This window comes from Cynocephalus volans, chromosome 13, assembly GCF_027409185.1.
Source record: "Cynocephalus volans isolate mCynVol1 chromosome 13, mCynVol1.pri, whole genome shotgun sequence".
Lineage (NCBI taxonomy): Eukaryota > Metazoa > Chordata > Mammalia > Dermoptera > Cynocephalidae > Cynocephalus > Cynocephalus volans.
Window position 1 is genome coordinate 3,796,014 of NC_084472.1, and position 26,243 is coordinate 3,822,256.

At 39.0% G+C, this 26,243-nt stretch overlaps 1 protein-coding gene and 1 long non-coding RNA gene across 5 annotated transcripts in view; both read left to right on the plus strand.

Annotated features, from left to right (window-relative positions):
* The window catches only part of PTPRM (protein tyrosine phosphatase receptor type M), a 784,215-nt gene that overhangs the window by 197,215 nt on the left and 560,757 nt on the right, over positions 1 to 26,243 (plus strand). The window lies entirely within an intron of this gene.
* LOC134361495 (uncharacterized) lies at positions 1,002 to 3,483 on the plus strand. The gene is made up of 2 exons (XR_010021462.1): positions 1,002 to 1,234; positions 2,927 to 3,483. It is a non-coding gene; the product is annotated as an uncharacterized LOC134361495 (long non-coding RNA).

Below are 26,243 nucleotides of genomic sequence, written 5' to 3' on the forward strand. Positions count from 1 at the left end.
TTTAATGCATAGTTAACTGATATTTTATTCTAGGATATTGTGATGAATTATATCTTAAAGTGATATTTAAAAGCTTAAGTGGTTGAAAGAGACATAAATATGGCTATTTAATTAATTGTCTGCTGGACAGTCTTTATGCCTCTATCTGGGAGGTGGACAAATTCAAACAACTGATAATGCAGCCTTGGTAAGTATCTGAACTGGATATGTGGGATAGTATCTTAATGTAGCACTTACAGACAGGATGCCATTAAAAATTTGTTTCTAATGACCAGTCCTTATTTCTATCCTTTAGGTTCTCATATGGGGGTGTTTCTTAATTGTATATTTCCTTGTTCCTTCTAGGGAACTTGAAAGAGGTATCTTTTATATTTATTTTGTTATCCATATAAAATATATAAAATATTGAAATCCTTGGCATAAGAACTGGAAACACAGACTGGATTTGACCCAGTGCTTTTTAAAGTAAATATAAATAAATGAGGTTCTTGCAGTCATCTTGGGAAATTATGAAATCCCTTGTGTTCCTCTTCCTGGCACTTCCTCTTTCCATCTCTGCTGAATTTAAGACTCATCCTGGTAAACACACACCTTGTGAAAATGGTGTCACCGCCCTAATTGTACTCTGTAAACAAAACATCCCTCAGTTCCTACTGATGCTACAGCTTACTGTGGAGTGACAGGCTGCAATTTGCCAGTGGGTCAGCGACTGAGCTGATGACAAGTGACCTTTCTAACACTGCAATCAATGCTTGTTATTTGGAAAACAAAATGATACAGTTTGTATTTTTCAGCGGATGGGTCACTGGGTCAACCCACATTGACGTGTGAATTTGTTACTTGAGCCGGATGAGTCAGTTCAGACAGGAATGTTAATTTACTTGAATTGATCTGGGTCTTGCTCTTATAAAAAGGTGTTAGACATTTGTTGATGGCACAAATTATTATAAATAATTGCTTTTACATGTCAGTCAAAGGCTTTTAGAGTGCCTGTTTTTCACAATAGCATTACACACTAACTTTGGCAAGTATTCACTGTAATATATTTTGTTTACTCTTGATATTTTTCAATTGTTTAAAAAAAAACAATTTAAATACATGAGCTCATATGTATATTTAGATAGTATCTCTCCTGAAGTATGTTTTGTGAGGCTCCATGAAGAGTCATGAGGATGAATAACTTTTGGAAGAGATGCTGGGAAGAGATTAGCTGTCATAAAGGATGGCCCTTGTGGTAAGTGGTAGTGTTGTTGAATAATTACTTTCAGCTTTTACCTTCTAAAAACATGGGAAGATTGTGCATCTCTTTTGCCTTTGATTTGGATGTGACCACACCTGCTTTGGCTGCTGAAATGTGAGTGGAAGTGACATGTGCCACTTTCAGGCAGAAGCTTCTAGAACCAGGATGAGAGGCACCATGTTCTCTCTGCTTTTTCCTGCCTTGGAGATTGTGGAAGCATTGAGATGCTTTTAGCCTGAGTGCCTGAGTGAAGAAGAGGTGTGCGTGACTTCCTCTGCCCCCACACATAAACACACACACTCAGCTGACTGCAGTGGGCAGCAACCTGAGTGAGAAGTAAACTTTGTTTTGTTAGGCCACTGAAATCATAAGATCATTTGTTGAATGGTTCTCAAACTGTTTGGTTTTAGGAGCTCTTTATTCTCTTAAAATGTTTTGAAACATCCAAAGAGCTTTTGTTCATGTGGATAATATCAACTGATATTTTCTGGATTAGAAATTAAAACTGAGAAATTTTGAAAACACACAAGTATGTAACTATCAGTTCCATTGGGCATCAGAGCAATGATGTACACCTGTGAGCAGTTGAGAGTGAAATGGGCATAATAAAGTAAAATAATGTCTTCTTATCATAAAAATAGTTTTGCCCTCGCTCGTGGAATTCCTGAAAGCGTCTCAGGGATTTTGTGGGTCCCTGGAACACACTCTGAGAATCACTGACCTAGGCCATCCTAAGTGCTGTGCCTACCTCGATGATTTGTAGGTAAAGGCCTGCAGGAGCTGGGAAGAAAAAGAAGGAGAAAGAGATTTTGGAAACATTGAACAAAGGATATCCCTGAGTGCTATAATTCACTTTTTCTTTTTGAATAAAAATAATATAGTTTATTTCTGTTATTGAGAGGTGCAGTAGTCCTTCCTTATACTAACAAATACTCATCTCACTAGAGTATCAAATGAAATAATACACATAGAATTACGTTTCGAAAAGTCACATAACTGTGAATATTATTAATTCTATGGAGATTGAGTTTATGAAATATTTTGCTCTAGAAAAATTTGAAAGTAGAATTAATATTCATATACTTGAAGTTGGGTATAGGCTTTCTGCACAGCAGAGGGTTGGATAAAGTGAGTTATTTAAACTTATTCATGTATGAGTGAGCCTACCTAAATTTATTCAGTGGTGCTGCTTCTGAGATTTTTAACTGTGGAACTGTCATATATATTGTCATGATAAAATGATTTCAACCCCTTTTATTATGAACTGTATGGTGTCAAAATGCTATAAAAATGGCCAAACATGTTTCAGGAAGTCTTGGAAATTGTGCTTGATGGAAATTTCACATTAATGGATAACGAATCCCGTAGGTGAGTTTACCTGTCACACACCTCCTTCATCAGTATCCCCATTATGTAAGGTAACATATTTATTTCCAAAGATATGAGTTCCAACAGAATTTGCTAATATTTAAAAGGCGTGATAGGTGAACATTTTCTGAGTTTCATGTTAACATTATCCATGAAAGGGTGACCAGGGACATCTGGTGATCTTAATAGATTTGTCCAGCTATTGTATATATTTAATATGTAAGGTTGAGGAAGAAGACAGAAGCAGATGACTTTTGTAGCTCTTTGATTCTCCTTTTTTCAATAATAATAATAATGTTAAGTACCTACCGTGAACAGGCCCTGTTTTGGATCCTACAAGATAAAGAATGTCTTAGAGGACTACGTACAAAGTTTCTGAGGTCAACAGAGGAGGCCAGTGCTTTACTTGACAGAAAGATCAAGTATTACAAGAGAATAATGCACTGAATGGAAGAAAAGATGAAGTTCATGGAACGGCACAGACTTGCTAAGGATTAGTTTCCTCTACTAACTGGCTACACACTATGGTGGCTTTTGAAGCCTGGGACTCATTTTAGAGAGGGTCTGTCATCTGGAGTCCCTGCCAGGCTGCGAACACTGAGAACTTTGGTGGATGCCGTCGGGAGGGCGGAAGTCGCCGCCCACCCACCTGCGTAGCTGTGTCCACAGCCAGGAGGCCGCGGCTCTGTCATTCTCCTTTCTCAAACATGATTGTGCTTGTGCAGGGAGGGGTCGCCTTTACTGAGAGGCAGTGTACCTTTGTAAAATGCCTGTATTTGGTTGCTACATTGTTGATCCCAACACTGGAAAGAGAAATGGCATGTCATTTGTTTCATTTCAACCTTTCAGAAATAAAAATCTGTATTTGTGATTTGTATGAGCCATCACATTTTCTTACGCCTGAAATGAGGCAGTATTTTCTTTTCTTATTTAATTTGTCTTTAATAAGAGTTGATAAGCATTAAGCCAAGTCACACTTTCTAATTTGGGCAATTCCTGAAGTCCCCCAGCAGGTGGAGACATGTAATTCTTTGCTCTGGGCCTCTGCTTCTTGCCCCAGGTGACTCTGCTTGACTTTTAGTTAGGATGAGGTGTCGAGTTTTGCAAGCGACCTGATGAATATGCGTACTTTCCCTCCCCTCCTTTGGACCCCTTAGGAGTTCTTATTTATCTTACATTTCATAAGGTCGTTATCATTAGTGACCTTCTGCAGTAGATAAGAACAATATTTTCTTTAATGACACATCCACAGGAAAGCACATAGCAGAGAATCCTCTGAGCTCCAAGAGAGCATATTTAAATCCCATGTGAGCTTTCCACAGGCAACATCCTGCCCATGTTTTGATTCGGAGTAAATCCCAGAGGTCAGATCTTTTTCAGTCAGCAGGGTAAATTTGGTCACAGATTCCTGAGGTCAGCATAGGAAGCAGAGAGAGGCTATCCTCAATTGCTTCTGTCATACCCATGGACACAAAGAGAAAGGCATTTTAGAACAGCCTTAGTTCAAGGGGGTCTTCTGATTCAAGTGATTTTTTTCTTTCCTCTCTGATTCCTTTATACGAGGGTACTTCAAAAAGTTTGAGGAAAAAATAGAATAATAAGATAATACAAATCTTTCCACGAATTTTTTGGAGTACCCTTGTATTTAGTTCAAGCACTTTGTTAAAGAAAAGATCTGGAAGACTTCATCTTTGACAAATTCAATGGAACTTTTCAAAAACACTCCTTGTTGAGCAGCCCTTCGTGCCCTTTGTTGCCTCTCTTGCTGGTTCTGCTGTCCACCGGGGAAAATGACTGGTTTTTAAATTCTTAAATCTAATGCTTTCTCAGCTGATGAACTTTCTTCCAGTAAATTAAAAAGAAAAGTAACATCCTCACGTAATTCATGGGAGTACCTGCTCACTCTTAAGAACTGGAAATGAAAGTTGGTTAAAAAATACACACACACACAAAACAACTCACCAACAAATGAATAAATAAGAAATGAATTGTAACCAAAGGCATTGTTCTTTTAGGGACCTCATAGTCATGGGGCTTTCTCTGTCATTTGAAGACTCAATTTACAAATGTGTTATTTTCCAAGTTAAGTAATGAATTGCATTCATGCAAGACATTTTCAGTTAACTAGCAAGTCTTTATCAGAACAAATGAAGTGATCATTCTGTAAATGTCTGTTGACTTAGTGAATGAGTTTTGAGAATAGGATACATCCAATTCAAAAAGACCTATGGTCTAGATCTTTGTTTTAAGATAAAAGAGCTTTCTAAAGAAAATGAAGCTTTTTGTTTTTTGCTAAGAATTTATACAATACAAAAAATGTGTGTGCTAGAATAACACAAGATGCTGTGACAGATAAATCTCAAAATGTCAGTGCCAGTGCCATAACAATGGACATTTATTATCCATTTGTATAATAGTCTAGTGTGGTTCCATGTTGAAGGTGCTTAGGTTGGGAGCCCTGTTCCACACAGACATCCAGGTTGAAAATGACTCTGCCGTCTTCCACATCTGTTTCCCAAGATTGCCCTCAAGTGGACATTTAGATGGCACAGGAGAAAGTCCCTGGAGGATCCATGTGGGAGGTTTCCATGGGCCAAATCTGGAAGTGGAGAGAGGGCAGCTGGGAGTATAGTGTAGTTGCATGCACAGGAGGAAGAAGAGAAGAGCATTTCATGACTAGCCGGCAGCCTCTGCCACACTTAGCCTTAGGGGATTTGCTTGTTTGTTTGTTTTGAGTGGCCGGCTGGCATGGGAATCGGAACCCTTGACCTTGGTGTTAGAACACTGTGCTCTAACCATCTGAGCTAACCAGCCAGCCTGAGGATTTTACTCAGTAAAATGGTCCTGGTAAATTATTACAGGAGAAAATTATTTAAAATTGAATGTAATGATTACCTTTTTCTTTAAAGGAGTGCTGTCTTTAAAAAATCCAATTAATTGACTAAAATAATGTTTTGAGAATTAACTTTAACATTATGATGTTTTTCTATAAAAGTCAGTGAAGAATTAATTCATAACTACTAAATTTTATACAACTAGATCCTTTCCTAAGATTGTATTATTAAACCATGCTCAGATATATCTATAAAAGATATTCTCTTACCTTAACTCTGATAAGATGATTTCTGAGATATAGCAAAGATATATGAGCATATATTGCTACCTAATTCAGTAAAGCAAATATCATTGAATAAATGTCAGCTTTTCCAGGGAAATCACCGCATATAACCTCTTTGGATAATATATTTATCAAAAAAATCAATACTAAGAGTAAAAAGATTTTTAATACATCTGAAGGAGCTTCCTAATAAACCAAAATGCCAACCCATAATTTAAAGCTATTGATACCAGTAGGTGTTTATAGATGACATCATCATAACTTTTGTAGATTATTCTTCGTAGTGGTCTTGTGTGCCCCATCTAATTCAGTTTTTACCTTGTGCCTGGGAAAAGTCATTTATTGTAGAGGTATGGAAAAAACCCAGCAGGTGCAGAGCCCAGCCTCTCTGATCGCTTTCCTTCTGTTTGTCTCTATTCAGTGCTGGGTGGTTTTGCAGCTCTCCTGTCTACCATCCCTCTGGAAATGTCTGTGCTCAACTTTCTGAGGCTCATATCTCTTGTATAGGCCTGTATCTCTTAGCGTTCTGGTACCCATTGATTATAGGATAACACATAAATTTTTTTAAAGAGGTCAATCACAAATTTAAAAATAATTTTTGAAAAGTTGTTTTTTAAATTGGCAAAAATAAAAATGGTTTCTTATCAATGGAAAAAAATTTTTTAAAATTTTTTTATTATCAAGTTTTATATACACAGCTGGCCATGTAAGGACAAGATCAAGGAACGTTTCACAATTGAAACCTGGAAATTTGGATATTTCAACTTGGAGGAGATAATCAATACATTCCTAGACCACAATTTGGTTGCATTCAGCTTTAGAGAATATTTTTTTTAGATTCTATGGAAGTATTAGCATGTGGTTCTAATTGTGCTCTATAACATGCCCAATAGGAAGACAGCTGTTGGCATAGTTGCCAAGAGCTCCCTGACTTCAGCACCTCCTAACTATGACTTTGTTCAAGTTACTTGACTTCTCTGAGCCTTGGTTTCTTCATCTGTAATATGGGGAGAACACGACTCACATCGTAATGTTGTTATAAGAATTAAATGAGAGAATGTGCACAGAGCTTAAAACAGTGTCTGAAAAAAACAAAAAAAGGGGCCGACCCCGTGGCGCACTCGGGAGAGTGCGGCACTGGGAGCGCAGCAGTGCTCCCACCGCGGGTTCGGATCCTATATAAGGGTGGCCGGTACGCTCACTGGCTGAGCGCGGTGTGGCCGGTCACATAAATGACAAAAACAAAACAAAAAAACAGTGTCTGATATGAGAGTCTAATCATTTTCTTTAATGGATTATGTCTTTAATGTTTTATCTCAGGAGCACTTTCTCTTATGTTTTCTCTTAAAATTTGTACCTTTATTTTCCTTCTAAATGACTTATATTTAGGTCCAGGATCCACTCTGAATTAATTGTTGTATATGATACAAGTTTATTTATTTTTATAAGTGGATACCCAGTAGTAACAGCCCCACTTATTGGAAAAAAAACCATCTGTTGTGAACTGAATCGTGTCTTTCCCATTCCCAAAATTCATATGGTGAGGTATTAGCCCCAGAATATAACCATATTTAAAGATAAGGTCTTAAAAGAGGTGATTAAATTAAAATGAAGCATTTAGGGTGGGCCCTCATCCAATACGACCAGTGTCCTTGTAAGAAGACGAAGAGACACCAGGGCTGCTAGTGTGCCAAGAAAAGACCGGACGAGGACACAGTGAGAAGGTGGCCACCTGCAAGCAAAGGAGAGGGGCCTTGGGAGAAACCAACTCTGCCAGCACCTTGATCTTAAACTTCCAGTATCCAGAACTGCGAGAAAGTATATTTCTGTTGTTTAAGCTACCCAGTCTGTGGTAATTTTTTAATGGCAATCCTACCAGACTAATACACCTACCTTTCCCTGTTGAATTGTCTTGGCACCTATGTGGGTTTATTTTTATCTCCCAGTTATGGAGCAATAAGCCACTCAAGATACTGAATGCAAAACATGCTGAACCATGTCACTTGAGCCAGCCACTTGAAGTCATAGAGTATCTTCACCGAGTTGTCAGTGACTAGCCAGGGCATTCCATTGTAGCAAAGCAGTTCTCTCACTCTATGCATGGTGTGCTGGAAATGCAGTCATTTGGAAATGTGGCTAAAATTTGGCAGTTTCCCTCTATTCTTACTGTTTTACTCAACAGTGAATCAAGATCCAAAGGCTTAGGATGTTGAATCCTACCCATGTATGGTGGGGTAAGAGTGGAGGACGAGAGGATCATAGGGCCCAAGCCTCACACCTAGACTGTCAACGCTGTCTTCAAAAAAGGATCAACTTAAGGGCACAGAGACATGGGAACAGATTGAGAGTAGAATGTGTTCATCATATGGCCAATGCTGCGTTTCACTGCTGGATCATACTGCTTACAGTGGACCATGAGCTAGAATTTTTAATGTATTTTATTACATTATGAATAGCATAACTATATTGAATTATAATTTTTTAGTGTTTAAAGTGTTAACATGTTAAACATTTAAAATAACACCATTTAAAATTATATATTAGCATCTCTTCATTTTTTTAAATATGCAAGGTACCTCAGAATAGCATTGGGATGGGACTCTTTGACCCTGAGCTGCCCTATGCCAACTGTTCCTGGGGAGTGAATCAGGGCTGGAGTGGCAGCCAGGTTGGGCCCTGATCTCCCTTGATGGAAACCCGGCCAGTGCTCCAGCTGGACCAACTCGGGTGACTTTTCCCAGTCTACATCATGGTTTGTAAAGCCTCAAGTACATTTTAAAAATGCTCTTCTCCTGTCAAAAGACCAAAGTTGTAGAGCACTTCCCCAGTGTAACCCCCGCATCTCCTAAGAGCTGACTCACAGGCTGCACTCAGTGCTTTATCTACTGGCAGGTGCTGTGGACAGTAATTGTTCTCCATCGAATGCCTTTGCTTTTCTATGGCCATTGTATTTCAGTGTTAGTGGGTGGCCAGCAGTGTCATTGGATGTCGGAATTCTGCCAGTACACACTTCTGCTTTCTCTGTGAGTATCTTGTGGTCCATCAGCCTTGCAACTGGCTTTAGGAGCTTCTCAAGTATGATTTGTATATATTTTTTTCCTCTGAGGAGAACAATTTTGAATGGTGCTTCTGTCGTTCAGGGTTCCTCTCTTTCTTTCTTGACAACATTTGTTAGGTTTATAGAGGAAATTGATATGCTTGTTCTGGAAAATCCCCATTGGATTACACAGAGATGCCACTTTGAAAACTTTGTAAACTTTTTGTCATTGCCATTGTTTGTGACAGTTTTAGGATGGTCAGCTTACTGGAGAACTTGTGGCAAATGTGCTTCAGATCAAGTCAAGTCTGACTTTCAAATGTGCATCATCTGCCTTCCCATTTTGATGCTTTCTCTGTTTCAGCAAAATATGTGAACCATCCATCTTCAAGATTTTCTTTGAAGCACATACCAATTTACATTGTGTATTTGTGTCGTAGGTTTTGTTCACCAAGACGTTATTTTGAACTGAAAAGTTTGTTACTATTTTTGCCACTGCTTTTTATTTTAGTAAAGCTCTTTTGAAACATATATGCAGTTGGGTGGATTTGGGCCCAAACACCACACAATAGTAACAAAAATGATAGATTTAACAGATGTGACTAGTAACAAGCCAGTGAAGTAAACACACATCTGTTGATGTGAACTGGTGACTTTGCTGAACTTGCAGAGACCATCTGGGTTAGTGCTTGAGGGTGGCGGGTGTCCTTGTCCTCCCCAAATCACAGGCAGATTACAGATTCCTTTAACTTTGAGTTTTATGGAAAAGAAACATACACATGCATGACCCTTAAGGTTAAAGAAAAAGAGTTTACATCACTGTGCACGAAGTGGCACAGAAAGGGTGGGCAGGAGGACATGGGGATGCCTCTTACCCTGCCTTTGTTGGAGCCCACTGACCCAGGGGAAGGGAAGCCAGAGCTCACTTCACTCCCCCCAGCAGGTCCTAGCAGGGGACAATGGTGTCACCCACCCAGTGGAGCGTCCCTGATATGCTGAGCCATTCCCTGGAGAAGGGGAGAAAACTGAAGGCAGGACCCATGTCACATGTGTACTGAGTCTGAGAATATCAGCCCCAATTTCCCAAGAAATTTTCTTGTTTTCTTCTGAACGCACGTGTATAGCACATGTATGACTTTTAGGGGCCAACAATATCCTAACAGCATGACTGTGAACATCATTGTCATTCTAAAATTTCACATCTGTGAAATGTTTGCAAATGCAACGGCTTCAGCCCTTGTCCTCTGCACTTGCCATGTCACCATGGACTGCCTTGGTGGGATTGCTTTATGTCACCAAGTGTCAAGGTCAGATTCACCCCTACTCATCCACCTGTCCTTTTTTCACCTTGAGTCACTAGGTTTCTAGGTTCCCTAAAATTAAGATAGAATGCCTTACACTCGAGTGGAGTGTCCAGGCTGGGATTTAATCAGTCGTGTGTCCTTGTGCCTCCCGACCTTGCTCCGCTGTCCTGCCATACTTGCAGGTGCCTGGCCTCACTTGCCACCAAGGCCTTTGCTGCTGAGGATACTCTCACCTGAGCCACCTCCGCCTTCTTCCCTGAGGTCCACCAGATGTTTGCTCTTTGTCCTTTGTGCTCACATTGCTTTCTGCAGAGGTTTTATGGTGCTGCCTCTATTTCTCTGTTGCATTTAGTGTCCCACATCCTGATGCGGGCCTCTCCCTAAGCCCCAAGGACTCCTGCATTCAGAGCAGGCTCATCTTCGAAGACCCTTCAGTTTGTTTGTTTAACATGTCAGTGGTCTTCTGTAATTGAAAGCAACAACACTGAAAAGAGTTAATTATGCAGATTGTCTACTATGGCTTACCAGCTAGTTAGATGCACGTGACCTATGGTGGGTTTTTAGGATATTGTCTAGTGCCTCCGAAAGTACTTAATGGAGCCTAATCTTCACTTCCTCTTGCCTGCAAATCTGGGAGAGCACCACCAAGGAGAAAGTACTGTGAGTTCAGAGCAGCAGATGCCTGCACATTGAGCCCCCAGAAGCCTGCCTTTTTCCTGTCAAGAGAGGGCCTGGGTGCCTGCTGAAGTATTCTGGGTGGTCCACTGAGTTCCTTAGGCACAGTTTTGGGAGCAGCTAATCTCAAATTCAGGGTGTACAGCTGCTGCTGCCGCTGCCACCACTAATGTTAACTCCCTCCACCTGAGGTGTCCCCACACTGCCACTGGGGTTTGACTTTGACCTTGAGATCTGCTACTTTCATTGACTCAGAGGTGGACTCTCCCATTCAAGTTAGGACTCTCCAATTAGGTTCAGGAAAGGATGGCCCCACTGTGTGCTGGCTATAGTTACCCTAGGGTTAGGAGTCTCCTACTTGAGTGACAGAGATGAGCGAGTTTGTGATGTGCTATCTCAGTATAGCAGGGGAAATAAAAATACCATAAAGGTTGATAACTTTTTATAAAATGGAGATTCGTGGCACAGCAGTGTGATTATACTTAACACTACTGAACTGGACCCTTAAAAATGGTTAAGATGTAAATATTATATGTGTCTTTTATCACAATTACCAACAAAATATTTTTAAAAATCACCTCAAAGTCTCTTCCAGGTTGGTTAATGAATTAGGATATAGAAGCATATTTATTAATTGTTTCAGTATGATAAAAGATGCTTCTCCAAACCCAGTCAATACACAATTGAAAAGTTAATTTTTATATTTGTTTATAATAATCTTGATGTTTTTGTATTAGGAAGATTTTGTGAAATAACATTTCATAAATATTCTTCACGGTCTCTGGCTTCTAGTTGTAAATACTTAGGCTGTGTTTCTCTTTGCAATCATACTTGTATTTTTAGTAGCCTACTAGACAGATATTTCAACCTCAAGATGTTCAATACTGAATTTGTATTCCTGTCTTCTATTTGCCAGTCTCTGATAAATTTATTGAAAACACTTACTAGTCAAGACAACAATGTCATTAAAAATGAATGTCTCAAGTACCCATTTGTGGGTTTGATTTATAAAATTAGAGGAATGTGGGTGAATCATAGAGCATTGGCAATAGTTTGTTTTAATGATTTTTTATGTTAGAATTTTTTTGCTTGTGTTTAAATTCTGAGATTAATTTATTTTATTGTGATAAAATACATTCACAGTGTCATGCGGCTGTTACCACTGTAGGGTTTCAGAATGTTCTCTCACTGCAAGTGGAAACCCTACACCCGTTAAGCAGTCCCTTCCCAATCTTCCCCCAGCCCCAGCCCCTGGCAGCCACTCATCTGTTCTGTTTCTATGGATTACCTATCCTGGATATTTTATAAAAGTGGATAGTATTACTTTTGAAACAAAATTTAAATTGGTCTTCAGACAATTGAATCTGTTCTCTGTTTTTTTTAAAAAAAAAAAAAAAAAGTAACCAGCAATCTAGGGTTGGTTAAACTTTGTACAGGGCATCCCCTTGTTAGAATACTCTAAAGCCTATAAGGAGGAGCTGTAGACATATATTTATGACATTTAAAAAGGCTTATGATACTAACCAAGGGAAGAGTCACATTATAAAATTACATGGTATGATTGTATTCTGCACAATTGTAGAACCATACACAGTGTCTAGAATGATACAAAGTGTTTACAATGACAGTTTAAGGTGGATAATTTGAATTTTCTTTATCTTTATAATTTTTCTGTAGGTCCTTATTTTCCAATTTTTGTGAACATTAGCTTAAATGAGAAATAAAGTTCTATTTGTTGCCTTAATCAGCCATAAAATAATTGGTGTAAGACTTCATGGTATTTGAAAATCTGAGTAAAGTATATTAACATTATTTTAATTAATTACATTGCCCAAATAGCCTTGAATGTGAAAATATTACAAGTGCGTTAGTGTCGAGTAACCACAGTCTGACCTCACGGGATGCAGTTGTGGCAAAATCACTGTTTTCATTTTTTTAAATGTTTTTTAAAAAGATGTATAGATTAGTTAAACTAATGTAATTCCCAGAGAAGGGTAGACAACTCAACCAACCAGTAAAATAAGAGAGTAGATATTTGAAAGCTTTTTAATTCTGCAGTCACATGACAGTGATTTTAGTGCTCATGATATCTGTTCTTCTGTGACTATAGAAAAAAGCATTCATATATGTGATTTATATACCATACTTGTAAATATGGCAAAATCATTGAATTAAAAGAAAAACTAGCCTGAACCTCTTAAATGAACCCTTTACATTGTCATGATGGAAAATGCAGCAGCTTTTCAGAGACATATTTAAGATGAAAACCTCTATTTTAGTCTAGAACTTCCTTTGCTTGTCATTAAGCTCATTAGAGTTGTTCTCAGATTCTGTGACACACTGTAGTATTAAACAAATACTACTCATGCCTGTTTTAGGCTAATTTAAATTGGTAATGTGGTGTGTTTTAATGTGATATATTTTCACCATATACTATTTGGTGATAATGACAATAAGGTCAGACATACTTCCTGCTTTCTGTATCCTCACGTTCTGTGCCTCTGGTTTGCTTTCTTAAAGACCTGCGCTTCAATCTCTTCTTGACCATGGATCATTATTTTTAATTACTTTAAATTTCCAAGAAAAGTCAAGGAAACAGTACACAACACAGTATTCAAGGCGCCTTGGTGTAGGATCATCTGTATTTACGTAATCCATTGAAGTTTGTTTTTTGTAAAGCAATTTTTTTATATTAACAACTTTATTACTTTTCTAAAAATAGTTTGAGTCCCTGTACCAGCCAGCCACTGAAATAAATAAATAAATAAATAAATAAAAATAGTTTTTAACACCTTTGCATACACTACACTCTATAATTGTAATAGGATTTTTTTTTTTTTTTTGCTGCTTGATGATATTCCTGTGTATATATATATATATATATATATATACACACACACACACACACACACACACACACACAAACACACACCTCATTTTGTTTATCTGTTCTATTTTTGCTGAACATTCGGGTTATTCTGCTTTTAGGCTGCCAGGGAACAGTACAGCTAAGAATATTCTTGTGTATATAACTTAATGAATACAGTCGTGCAAAGACTGGAACAGAGTATGGAGTATGTGTAACTTCTACCTTATTTTTGGTATAGACAAAATTTTCCAAGATGCTTGTACTAATTTACATTCCCAGCAACAATGTATGAGAGTTATTTTTGTCCCACATCATTCCAGTGCTTAGTATTGTCATTTTAAATTATCAAATTAAATTACCAAGATGGTAAATATGCAGTAGAATCTCATTGTGGTTAAAAATTGTATATCCCTTATTAACAATTAAGTTGAACACAATTTTATGCTTATGGCCATTTGGAGTTCTTTTGTGAAACCATTTTCTCACTGGTTTGTACTAATTCTTCATAAGTCCTTTATTAGTTGCACGTTAACTACCTTCTCCCCTTCTCTGACTCTCTTTATAGTGTCTTTTAATTAATAGAATTTTCACTTTGGTCAATTTATTGATCTTTTATGGTTAAGGCTTTTTGCACACTGTTTAAGAAATCCTTCTGTACACCAAAGTTTGGAAGATATTCTATATTACAGAACCTTTATATATTTTTCCTCTATATTTTGTTTATTAATCTACTTAGATGTTTATTTTTGTGCATGATGTGAAATAAGGGTCAGATTCTTTTTTTCCCTCCCTTCCTTTCTCTCTCTCTTTTCTCCCCTGCCTTCTTGTTAACTTACAATATGGAAACCCACTTCCCCCAACACTGTTATTTAAAAGACCATTCTTTCTTCTCTGTTCTGCAGTGCCACTTTGTCATGAATCACCAAAAGTACATGAATATACACATACATGTAGTTATGTGTCTGGGCTCTTTATTCTGTCCATTAGTCAGTTTGTCCATCCATGCCTTGATAATCACACAGTCTTGACAGTTATAGGCTATGTTTTGATATCTGTTAGACCAAGTCCCACCTTGTCCTTTTTCATATTCTTTACGAGTGTGGTAGATACTGTCTTAGTCCATTTGTGCTGCTACAACAAAGTGCCTGAGACTGGGTAATTTATAAATAATGGAAATTTATTTCTCACCGTTCTGGAGGCTGGTGCCACCAAGATCAAGGTGCTAGCAGATTTGGTGTCTGGCGAGGGCTTGCTGTTTGTTTCTGAGATGGTGCCTTGTTGCTGTGTCTTCACATGGCAGAAAGTAAAAGGAGAGATGTTTTCTGAACCTGCTTTATACAGGCATTAATCCCATCCATGAGGGCTCTGTCCTCATGGGCTAATCACCTCCCAAGGGCTCCACTTCTTAATACCATCACCTTGAGGGTTAAGTTCCAACATATGAATTCTGGAAGGACACATACATTCAAACCTTAGCAGGTACTATTGTCATTTCCATACATATTTTAAAGCCAGCTTGTCAAGTAAGATTTTGGTTCTGATCATATTAAATCTATAGATCTATTTGGGAGAGAATTAATATCTTAAATACATCATGCTTTTTAATCAGCGAACATGATATGTTCATTTATTTAGATCTTTATTCTTGCTCAGTGAAGAAATAATACGTATATACCTTATGAGACTATATATACCTATACACCTTTAGAAGCTTTGAACAGCTTTGGTTAGATTTGTTCTTGGTACTTGATTTTTTTTTTTTATGCTATTGTAAATGTTATCTTTAAAAATTTTACTTTTTAACTGTTGCTAGTTGTTATGGGTTAGTTGTGTTCCCCAAAAGTTCATGTGTTGGAAGCTTGATTCCCACTGTAACAGTGTTAAGTGGGTAGGAAATCCAATTATGGTATTTAAAAGGTGAGATTATTATGAGGTGATTAGGTCGTGAGGACTGAGCCCTTGTGAATGAATGGAATGATCCATTCATGGAGTAATGGGCATGGTTCTGATGGCTTTATGAAGAGGGCAAGTGAGCGGGTTAGCCCTCTCTTGCTCATGCCATCGCTGTCCATGTGACACCCTGCATTGCTATGGAGAGGCCCCACCAAGAAAGCCCTCACCAGGTATGGCTCCTGGACTATGGACTTCCCAGCCTCCAGAACTGTAAGAAATACATTTCATTTATTTATAAATTACCCAATTTCAGGTAGTCTATTACAAGCAACAGAAAGTGGACTAATACACTGACAAATAGAAATATATTCCATATTCATATGTTGACCTTGTATCCATCTAACTTATTAAACTTCCCTTATGAATTCACTAAGTTTTTCTATAGATTCTTTTGGATTTTCTGTATACATAGTATCCTTGTCTTGTTCCTGATCTTAAAAGGAAAGATCTCAATGAAGCATCATTAATTGTTCATTAATTTGATGGTGTTCACTGAGACTCCCTTATTGCTGTCCTTTCCTTGGATTGGAATATATGCCATGGCAGTATCTGTTGAATGTGAGAAGATAGATACTGCTTTAAAATCTATTAAGTATTGTGGGATGTTTTGATTTGGACACTTTACAAATATGAATCTACCTCCATCCTAAGCAATAAAGTTGTTCCAGTAACCCTAAGGCCTTAAAATTAATTGTATCTATTGTTGGTATAAGCATTGCAAGCATTAAATCTCCCCTCTTCAATTGATAGCAGTTATGTTCGATAGCCAGGTGAGCCCAAAAGCATGTACCAAATCTATTATGGTGTTACCCAATGGAACTTTCTGCAATGGTGTAATGTTTGTATCTGTGTTTTTCAATACGGTAGCCATTAGCCATATGTGGCTACCGAACACTTTAAATCTGGCTAATGCCAGTAGCACTAAGGAACTGAGATTTTAATATTAATTAAATTTTAAATTTATATAAGCAGGTGTAGATAATGGATACTGTAGTGGAGAGTGTAGTCGAGAAACCACATTTGGAAACGTCCTATTTCCTTCCTTCTCTTACGTCTGGCAGCCTTTAGGCAGAGGAGCTTTTTTTTCTCCCTCTCTCCATTCTCTGAGGCTTTCTTCTACCTTTTCCAATTGGATGCAGGTCCTAAGCTTCGTTTACTGGCCTGTTTCTTGAGGGTCCTCACCTTGGGCAGTCTACTCTGGTCATGCTTTTCATATTCTGACTGCTTGCTTGGGATCCTGATGCTTCTTCATGGTATCACTTGGGAAAGGGTTGAATGTGCTGTCCTTTTTCAAGGGGCCACTTGGTGAAGGAAATGTTCTATTTAACCCAGTAGAAAATTTCAGAGCTATCACAGTTAAGGTCAGGGGAACAGTAGAGATGATGTCATATCATTTAAGCAAGGTTGTTGGAAATACAAAGGGTTGGAAGTGTTGTTGGCCATTGAGGATGACCACTGAGACAATAGGGACAAAGGGGCACTCTGGTGACAGAGGGGCACCATATACTCTTTGGCATCAGTATGTAAAGGAAAATATAATTTATTTATGCTTTGTTTTCTGACATTTTATATGATAGCCCACTGCTGTTATTTCACATATGCTGTATGTAATCTGTATTGCAATTTGAAGACTCCTAGATTAATCTAAGCACGTGATCTCCATTGACATTACTTTTGAATCCACCCTACTAGTAAATTGAATTTCACCTACAATAAGAAAGCTAGTCTATTTGAGTTCCACAGAGAGTATGCATCTCTTTATTAATTGATTGATTCATTGATTATGTCATTCATTCATTCATTCAACAAATAATCATTGAAAGACTATTATGTATCAGGCATTCTGCTGTGTAGTGCATATTCAACAGTAAACAAACCCTCAGAGAAATTGTGGCTATAGATAGACAAGTACAAGTGGAATTCTAATTATACAATGGCCATTAGAATTATGGAAAACCAATACTGGGAATACAGGGTGTCATGGAAACACAGAAGCAGGGAACCTAGCATGGATGGTCATACAATGCTTCAGAAAGGGAGTGATGTCAGGGGTGATAAGGGTTTATGGTGGGAGGATGGGGAAGGGAAGAATGTTCTAGACAAATGTAATAGTTTCTTACTGCTGCTATAACAAATTACCACACACTTTGTGGCTTAAAATAAGAAAAGAATTCTTATCTTACAGTTCTGGAGGTCAGAAGTCTCAAAATGCATCTTGGCTAAAATCAAGGTGTTGTCAGCAGGGCTGCATTTCTCTGGAGATTCTCAGGGAGAATCTATTTCTTTTCCTTTTTCAACTTCCAGAGCCTGCCTGCTTTCCTTGATTTTTGGTTCCTTCTTTGATCTTTACAGCCATCAGCCTGGCATCTGCAAATCTCTCTCTAACTCCAACTTCCTGTCTCCCTCTTCCACCTGTAAGGAATATTGTGATTACATCAGGCCCGCCTGGATAATCTCCCCATTTCAAGGTCAACTGATTAGCAACCTTAATTCCCCTTTTCCATGTAACTTACCAGATTTATGGGTTCTGAGGATTAAGACACACACATCATTGGTGGTGCCAGTATTCTGCATACCACAGCAGAGAAAAGGATGTAATATGTTTGAAGAGCTGAAAGAAAAGCTTAGCTCATTGGGAAGCAAATGACAAGGGAAGAGGGTGAGGAAGGAAGCCATGAAAATGTGATTGGATTTCATCCCAAGGAAAATAAGGGTCTCTTAACGAGTGAAATAATTGGATTGAATTATTGAAAACTTCTTCTACCTGCACTTGGAGGCTCTTTACTGATAACATATGCCTACTTCACTGACTATAAGTCGAAGCTAATTAATTGAGAATTATTAGAGCTTAATCCAAAATAGGAGATAGTAAGAAAAAACCAAATATCTCTATATGTAGGCAGAACACCAAAAATACAATTCTGAAAAGGATTTGATGACAGGCTGCTATGGGATAAATGTATCCCCCAAAATTTCATGTGTTAGAAACTTGACCCCCATTGTAACAGTGTTAGGAGGGTGGGAAATCCAATTATAATATTTGAAAGGTAGGGCCTTTGAGAGGTGATTGGGCTGTGAGGACTCTGTCCTCATGAATTAATCCATTCACGGATTAATGGGTTAATGGTTTAGTGGTTTGTCATGGATGCAGAATGGTGGCTTTGTAAGAAGAGCACATGGAGGAGCTTTTGCCTTCCTCACCATGTGATACCCTGTGTAGCCACAGGACCCTGTAGAGAGTTCCCACCCAGAAGGCCCTCACCAGATGTTCCCCCTGGACCTTGGACTTCTCAGCCTCCAAAACTGTAAGAGATATATAAATTTCTTTCTGTATAATTACCCAGTTTCAAGTATTCTGTAATAAGCAATGGAAAACTGACTAATAAACAGGTGGCTCAAAATGTTGGTCAACGTTTGGATTAAGACTCCTTTCATCTGATGAATTCCTGTTGCAGGTGGACCCAAACTCACAGGGGAGGATTTACTGGTTTAGGGTAATCTCTCAGGCCTATCTGGGTCCAGAGGCTCAAACAATGTCATTGCTGCTTTCTGCTTTGTTGCCTTCATCCCTGGCCAGGGTGGGCTTCATCAGTGTCACTCTTCCTCCTGGAGACAGGATGTCCAAAGCAGTTCAGGCTGTCATTCTACTGGGTCAGACCTGCAGCATGGGGAGGGGTGGGCAGTAGTTTCAGCAGAAGTCCTATGATTGAGCCTCAGTGGATCACCCTGAGTCATATGTGCATTCCTGAGCCAATCACTATGGTAGGGAGATGTGATCTACGGATTGTGTGGACTATGGTAATAGTTGACGGCTCTGTAATTGAGGCAATCCCAAAAACTTGCTTCTGAAAGTAATAGTATGTTTTGAGAGTTGGGCTCTGAGCTCTGTTACCAAATTTCAATTAAAACTGTTCAAATGGGGGCACTGTGTAAATTTCTTTGTCATGTGTTGTTGTTAGTACCAATCTGAAATCTTTCACATTATTCTCTGCTGTCTACAGATGGGTCTGGATTTGAAATATTGAGATGTACATGTCTGTGTTCTGCCAAATTGCCATTTAAATCAGCACAAAGGCTTTTAGTAATTGACATCATTTTCCTGACTTTGGAAATGGAAATATTTAATTAAACTTCATATAATAATGAAATAAAATCATGCTTTTATTGTAGATCACTTTCTTCCCTTGAGCAACTGTCTCTTTCAGTCTTTGTCAGCAGATTTAATCTCACTTCCAGTAAAACCTTTTTAGTCACATTATCTTCATTTAAATACAGATGTGCATGGGATAATTCTATGTTCTTTATACATTGTGTATGTAATGACATTCTGCTCCCAGCATTTCTGTCATTTGTGCCTTAACCCTTGTCAGTGGGGCATTTCTTCTTTTTTAAGGGCACAATTTCAGTTCAAGCCAATGGAAAGCATATTAGAACCTTGCTGTTTCTCTGATTGGCTTTATTTATGTTAAAAGTGACAGAAACAGTTTATATCACCCTCCACCTTTATCATCTGCTCTGAGGTCCTGCCATTCCCTGCCAGCCTTCATACCGTTTCTCTGCAGATGACTCGCAGAAGTGCATCTCCACATCTTACACCTCTCTCTTCTTCCACAATTCCAGCTTTGTTTCTAACATTTATCTGTCGATAACACAGTTTTGTGAATTTAACATCTCTAAAGCCGCTGTTAACTCTGATTTCTCTGCTGTATCACTGCCTGTGTTCGTAGCATCACCCTGTCTCCTCATTTCTTCCTCATATTTTCTACTCATTTCTTTCCAGCATGACTGCCATCAACCGAATAGTCCCTTATACGATTTCTTCAATAACCTTCTGTGCTTCTCTCTATAAGCTCTTTCTTCAATTTTGGTATGATTGAAATAAAAAACTCTCTCCAACACTATTGAAGCCCAAAGAGTTTTGAGTGTTAGGCTTTATATCCCATCCCTTCTTTTGACAGTAAATTGAGAAGCAATTTTTCTGAATTTCTTACCCCTTGGAGATTGCTTTATTTGCTTGATACTTATTTGCTTCATGTGTAACTGTCTTATCTTTCAGTCTGGACTGTAAGTTCTTGGAAGGCAGAAGGTATGGTTTATACTGTTCTGTACAGACTGTATACAGAATTGAGCACTAATTTTTATAAAAGGTAGATGCTTAGTAAATTTAGTATGAAGGTGATAAAAGAGTGTTGAGGTTAGGAGAGAAGGTTGTCTTTTCTTCTGGTTGGCAGAACCTGTTAAATGGGTAGCACCCTCCACTCCTAAATCAAAGGAGAGGATAGAAAAAACATATCAAATTTTTAATATTAAAAATACTTTAAAAATACATACTCAAGCTCAGAACCAACAAAGGGAAATCTTTAGGTGTCAGAAATGAAGAGGAAGGCCACAGCACTGAATGGCAAGGGGACTGACTTGAGGAGATCGTGCAGTAGGGTCTACTGTGTTGAGCTGAGGCTGCAGGTCATGCCTCATGGCCCAGTGTAGATGGGCTGAGACTTGGGCGGGGCAGACTCACTGGAAAAACTCCTAACTGTACCCGTGTTGGAAATTGGACCCCAGCCCACGCTTTTGTGTTTGACGCACCAAATTTTTATTGTGTAGAAGCCCCATGCTCAGAAACTGACACAAAATTTGGTCTACAAATTAGTGAACCCCATGTGCCTCATCAGGGACACCTCTACAACCCAGGACACTCGTGAGACCTCCCCAGGGATAAAGGATTTTGAACTATTATGAGCTCACAAACAAATACTACAAGCACAGGGGAAAATCCACTGTCATGAGCTATAGCCAGCAGAAACAACAAATGCCACCAAACACTTCACTTACAGATTATAAAAACTAAAGGAATGCAATCTGCATGGAAGAATAAGGGCATTGAAATAAATTACAGATCAATTTGAGGGCAGGAAAATCTAGAAATAAAAATACAGCAATAACAATTTTAAAAAATATATTCAGTAGATTGATTTAAGAGGAACCTAACACAGCAACGAGAGAATTGACGTGCTAGGAGATGGAGCTGAGGCAGTGTTCACTGTTGCTCTGTGCAGAACTGGGCTGTGGCCGGAGACTGGCTGCTCCACGGAAAGATGGCACTGTGGCAGATGTGCACTCTTCACTCAGTAACCCTTTCAGGGGACAGGGAACAACTGATAGGCAAGGTTCAGAATCTATGCTTACTTGCTTTTTGTCCCCTTTCCTTTAAATTTAGATGATCTCATTTTGATGCCTGTGTGTAGAGGTGAAGTTATAATCCTTGTTCACGAGGAACATGGCAGTACACCATGTTAGTAAGATGACACAATGCCTAAAATGGTCCCAGTGATGGAAGAGAGAAACAAAGTTGCTTTCTGGAAGACAGAACTTTGTTTTCTTTTTCTGTTTCTCCTTTTCCCTGACTGCACTGTGCTGTCTGCCAGGTGGTGCCATCTTCCACCTCTTTCCCATCTCCCTTTGAGGCAGCCGCAGGTGGTCTCTACTTCATCTGCAGCACCTGGGTGGCACTCCTTTTGTGAGTCCTGCTTTGGGCAGTCATGGCCATTGTGAGATGAGCTCTTTTTTTTTTTTTTTCTGTTTTCCCAGATTTTTTTCCTTTGATAAAGCTGGGTTTACTTCCAAGTGTTCAGATCTCCACAGATTCCAGTTTTCAAAGTTGAAGTTGTAGGTGTTTGTTGTTAGTTTTCTTGTCGTGCTGACATAGAGTAGATTTTTAAAGAGATGTTTACTGAAATGTCTCCTTTAGGAAAGATTGTTTCCTTTTATACCGCTTATGGAATGTTGGCAGCAAACTGAGAGAACAGAAAAAGTAAACTTTTTGTAAGTTAACTTGATTAAAATTTATTAAAATACTGGATATTAGGCAGTTCATTGATACTTTAGTCATCACCATAAATTAAAAACAGCTGATACCTGCAGGCTTTTTTAAAAAAGCTTGTGTTTTCCCTACTATCATATCCATCTATTTATCCAACCTTCCTCTCTTCCCATTTTATATATCCCACCGTCAAGGATTTCTGGATTGCTAGCTAAATTTACTTAAATATCAAAAATGTAAATGGAAAAAAAAGTTTCTGTGCCTGTAAAGTGATCACTTATTTCTTCTTTTTGTCATAATCTAAGTTATTTTTTCATCTTTAACATCTGAGAAGTTTCCAAGTGAATAAACAAACACACAACTATGCTGAGAAGTGAAAGTTAAACACTGCATGGTCTCCTAGACTCTGACCATGGATTGCTGTGTTGGGGTTCTTTTACATGTTTCAGGAAATAGATATAAATAATACTTGAATGTAATTTTTGACTTTATTTTTATAGTATTTGACTCAGTGTGGGCAGTCTGTGCAGTTTTACCATTTGTAGTTTTGTCTCACATGATTACTCTGGAGGTATAGACATACCTTTTATTATTTTTCTTCTGAAATAGATTCTTAACACTCTTTTCTGACTTTAAAGATAAAGTAGTAAATCCTTCCCACTGTCCCAGGGAAGACATGTGTTCCTCTGTCTTCTGTCTCATGCATATTCATGACTTGCTGAACGCTGGCGGTTATGAGCGATAGATGGAACTTGAGTGAGTGAATTAAAGGCAGTCTCCAAACCTCATATTTGCCAATATTTTTTCTTCATCTCTGTTTCATCAAATCTGTGAACTAAGAACAAGACTGACAGAGTGGAATTTAATTTTCCCTTCTGTGTCCTCCCACACTCCCTTGGATAATTAGAGATGTGTGACTGCAGTGGGTCACAAGTAGGTGGCTGAAAGCAGGGGGTCATACTGGCCTGGGGGGTCCCTGCCTACCTAGAGAAGCGATTTGGATTTGGTGGTGATAGTGGGGAAAAACAGATGTTATTCATGTGAGATTCTGGATAATCTGTGAGTAGAGACAATCTGTGTCTACTTCATTTAAGTGGATGAACCTAACCACATACAGAAAACATGGCCTGTTTCTCTTAAGGAGACTCTTCCTTTATGAGGATTAAGGCAAAAAGTTGACCTCATTTTTAATTCTTCGTTGGATTCAAGTAGTAGAAAATGAGCCTGAATTTGGTGACATATATTAGACTTTTTTCTTGTCATATTCAATCTTACTGTTTGACAAAGAACTGATGTTGAATTGTTGAAATTGCATTGCAGTATCAAAAGATTTCAGCTAATCTTGAAGAAAGTGTGTGATTGAGTTGGATATGGGATTAAACTCTCAATATGAGAAAAGTGAAATTTCTTTGAGAACATTTTACTAGCTTTTTTAGTATTATAACTGTCTTCTAAGTTTCCTTTAAAATGCAAATCTCTAATATTCTATAATATTCAAAGTAAATGTACAATGAGTATAAAGATATTCATTTCTGACTTGTAGTATATTCCTTACTGGAAGAAATGTAAGCAATACAGAGACTCCCAGATGATAACAGGAACAACAGCGGTAACAGCAGCTGCCAGTCCTGGAATGCCTGCTACAAGTCTGACTCTGTGTTAAGTTTTCCTCCTGCGTTTAATTCTTAGCAATCATGACCCACCTTTGACAGTTGAGCACCTGGAGACTTACTGAGGTTAAGGAACTAGCCTGAGTCCCTGGAGCTGGGGAAGTTACAGTAGCAAGGCTTCCCGCCTGGCTTTCTCTGACTTCAGCCTCCCGGATGGGATCACCTGGTGTTCTCTGGGATGCCTCTAGGTGGGGATGGGTAAGGAAGTAAACCCAGAGGTGCACCTGGGTTCACGTTTTTTTTTTCTTTTTTTTCTTTTTTTGACCGGTAAGGGGATCGCAACCCTCGGCTTGGTGTTGTCTGCACCACGCTCAGCCAGTGAGCACACCGGCCATCCCTATATAGGATCCCAACCCGCGGCCTCTGCGCTCCCAGTGCCGCACTCTCCCAAGTGAGCCACGGGGCCGGGCCTGGGTTCACGTTTCTACTACAGGCCTTGGGCAAGTTAATCTACTTCTCTGGTACCTAGCTCATAAGTAGGGTTCGTTGAGAGCGTTTATAAAGAGAGCTTTAAAGGGTAACCAGGCACATAGGAAGCAGCAGCAAGTTTACCATCAAGTGGATGTCCCTTTCCTCTTCCTTTCCCACCCCTTCTGAGGACTGCTGCTGGGACCGCTCTTCTCCTCCTGTCTACCCCACTCCCACCCCTCCTGGTGTGGCCCAGGCATGCTCCTGTGTTGGTCTTGCCAGGCAGGGTGCAGGAGAGGGGTGACAGCCTCTGCAGCCTCCGTCCTCCAGGTGGCCACCCCTCCCGTATTCCCTTAACCTCTCCTCCTGTCCTCAGCACCTTCCTTCTTCACGTGCCCCGTCCTACTGTTGGAGCCAGCCCTCTTGTGTTTGTTTGCTCTGGATAACCTGAGCCCTCTCAGTTTTGCAGTGATAAGTTTTAGTAGAGCCCTTCCTGTGGTTTTTGTCTTTCTTTTAGAGTCTAACATGAGAAGGGAAAGCTGGCACACTGGGGAGGTAAGAATAAAAAAAAAGAAAGGGGGGGCTGTTAGGAACAGAAGACAAAAGCACCTTAAGGATACTGACAGTAAAATTCCTTAGAAAACCTCAAGCGTGCTTGTTTCAGAGGCTCATCTGTGATACTATGTTCGGCAGAAAATTGTCCACAGAAAGTAATAAGTCTTGAGCTTCTGCAGGACATGGTGACTTTGGAATAAAAGGAGGCAGGTGGAGTCTGGAGGGTGGGGGTGGGGGGCAACTAGAGAACTGGCTGAAATCAGAAATATCTATTCTTAGGAATCTACAGTAGCAAAGACTCCACCCATCTACCCACCCTGTTTCCTACTGCCTTCCACCTTTCTGCAGAATGCAAGACAAAACTGCGTTTCCTCTCGTAGCACTGTTGTCTGGTAGTCGGTTCAGTGGTACGCTTGTTATAGTACTAACTGTGAGAGATACAGCGTGTTATGTTGATGCATTACAAATAGCCTCGGGATGCAAATTACTTGAAGTACGTAGTTTCCCATAAGAACATTTATTATGATTTCTAGATAGTCTGCTTGCAAATGAATTTCTTGAGCAAAGCCTATTTGTAAGCAGTGGATGTATGAATTTGTTCTAGATTCATAAAGCATTAGAATTGCAATGGAAATAATGTGATCCCTGTGCCTTACTCTCCTGAGAGACAACTACTTAGCAGCTTGTACGCCTGTGAGGAGACACAGAGAGAAGGGGGTGGGGGGAGGGAGAGCAAAGATTTAAACAGAGATCTGGAAGGTACTGTCTCTGGAGTTTGGTGGAGAGCATTAAATCTATGGACCGATTTAAGCCAAATGTCTCAAGTATGTACCTTCATAAAATGCATTGTATCTGTCAAGCCTATTTTGTATGAAATAGGCTTCAGCTGGAGGGTTATTATTCTTACTTGTTTTTTTCCTATTTGAAATATACAGATTTTTACCAAAACTCCATATTCAGTACTTTTTTTTTATTTTTTTTATTTTTTTTATTTTTTTTATTTTATTTTATTTTATTTTTTTTATTTTTATTTTTTTATATTTTTTAAATTTTATTTTGTCGATATACATTGTAGCTGATTAATGCTCCCCATCACCAAAACCTCCCTCCCTTCTCCCTCCCCCCCTCCCCCCCAACAATGTCCTTTCTGTTTGTTTGTTGTATCAACTTCAAATAATTGTGGTTGTTATATCTTCTTCCTCCCCGCCCCCCGGTTTGTGTGTGTA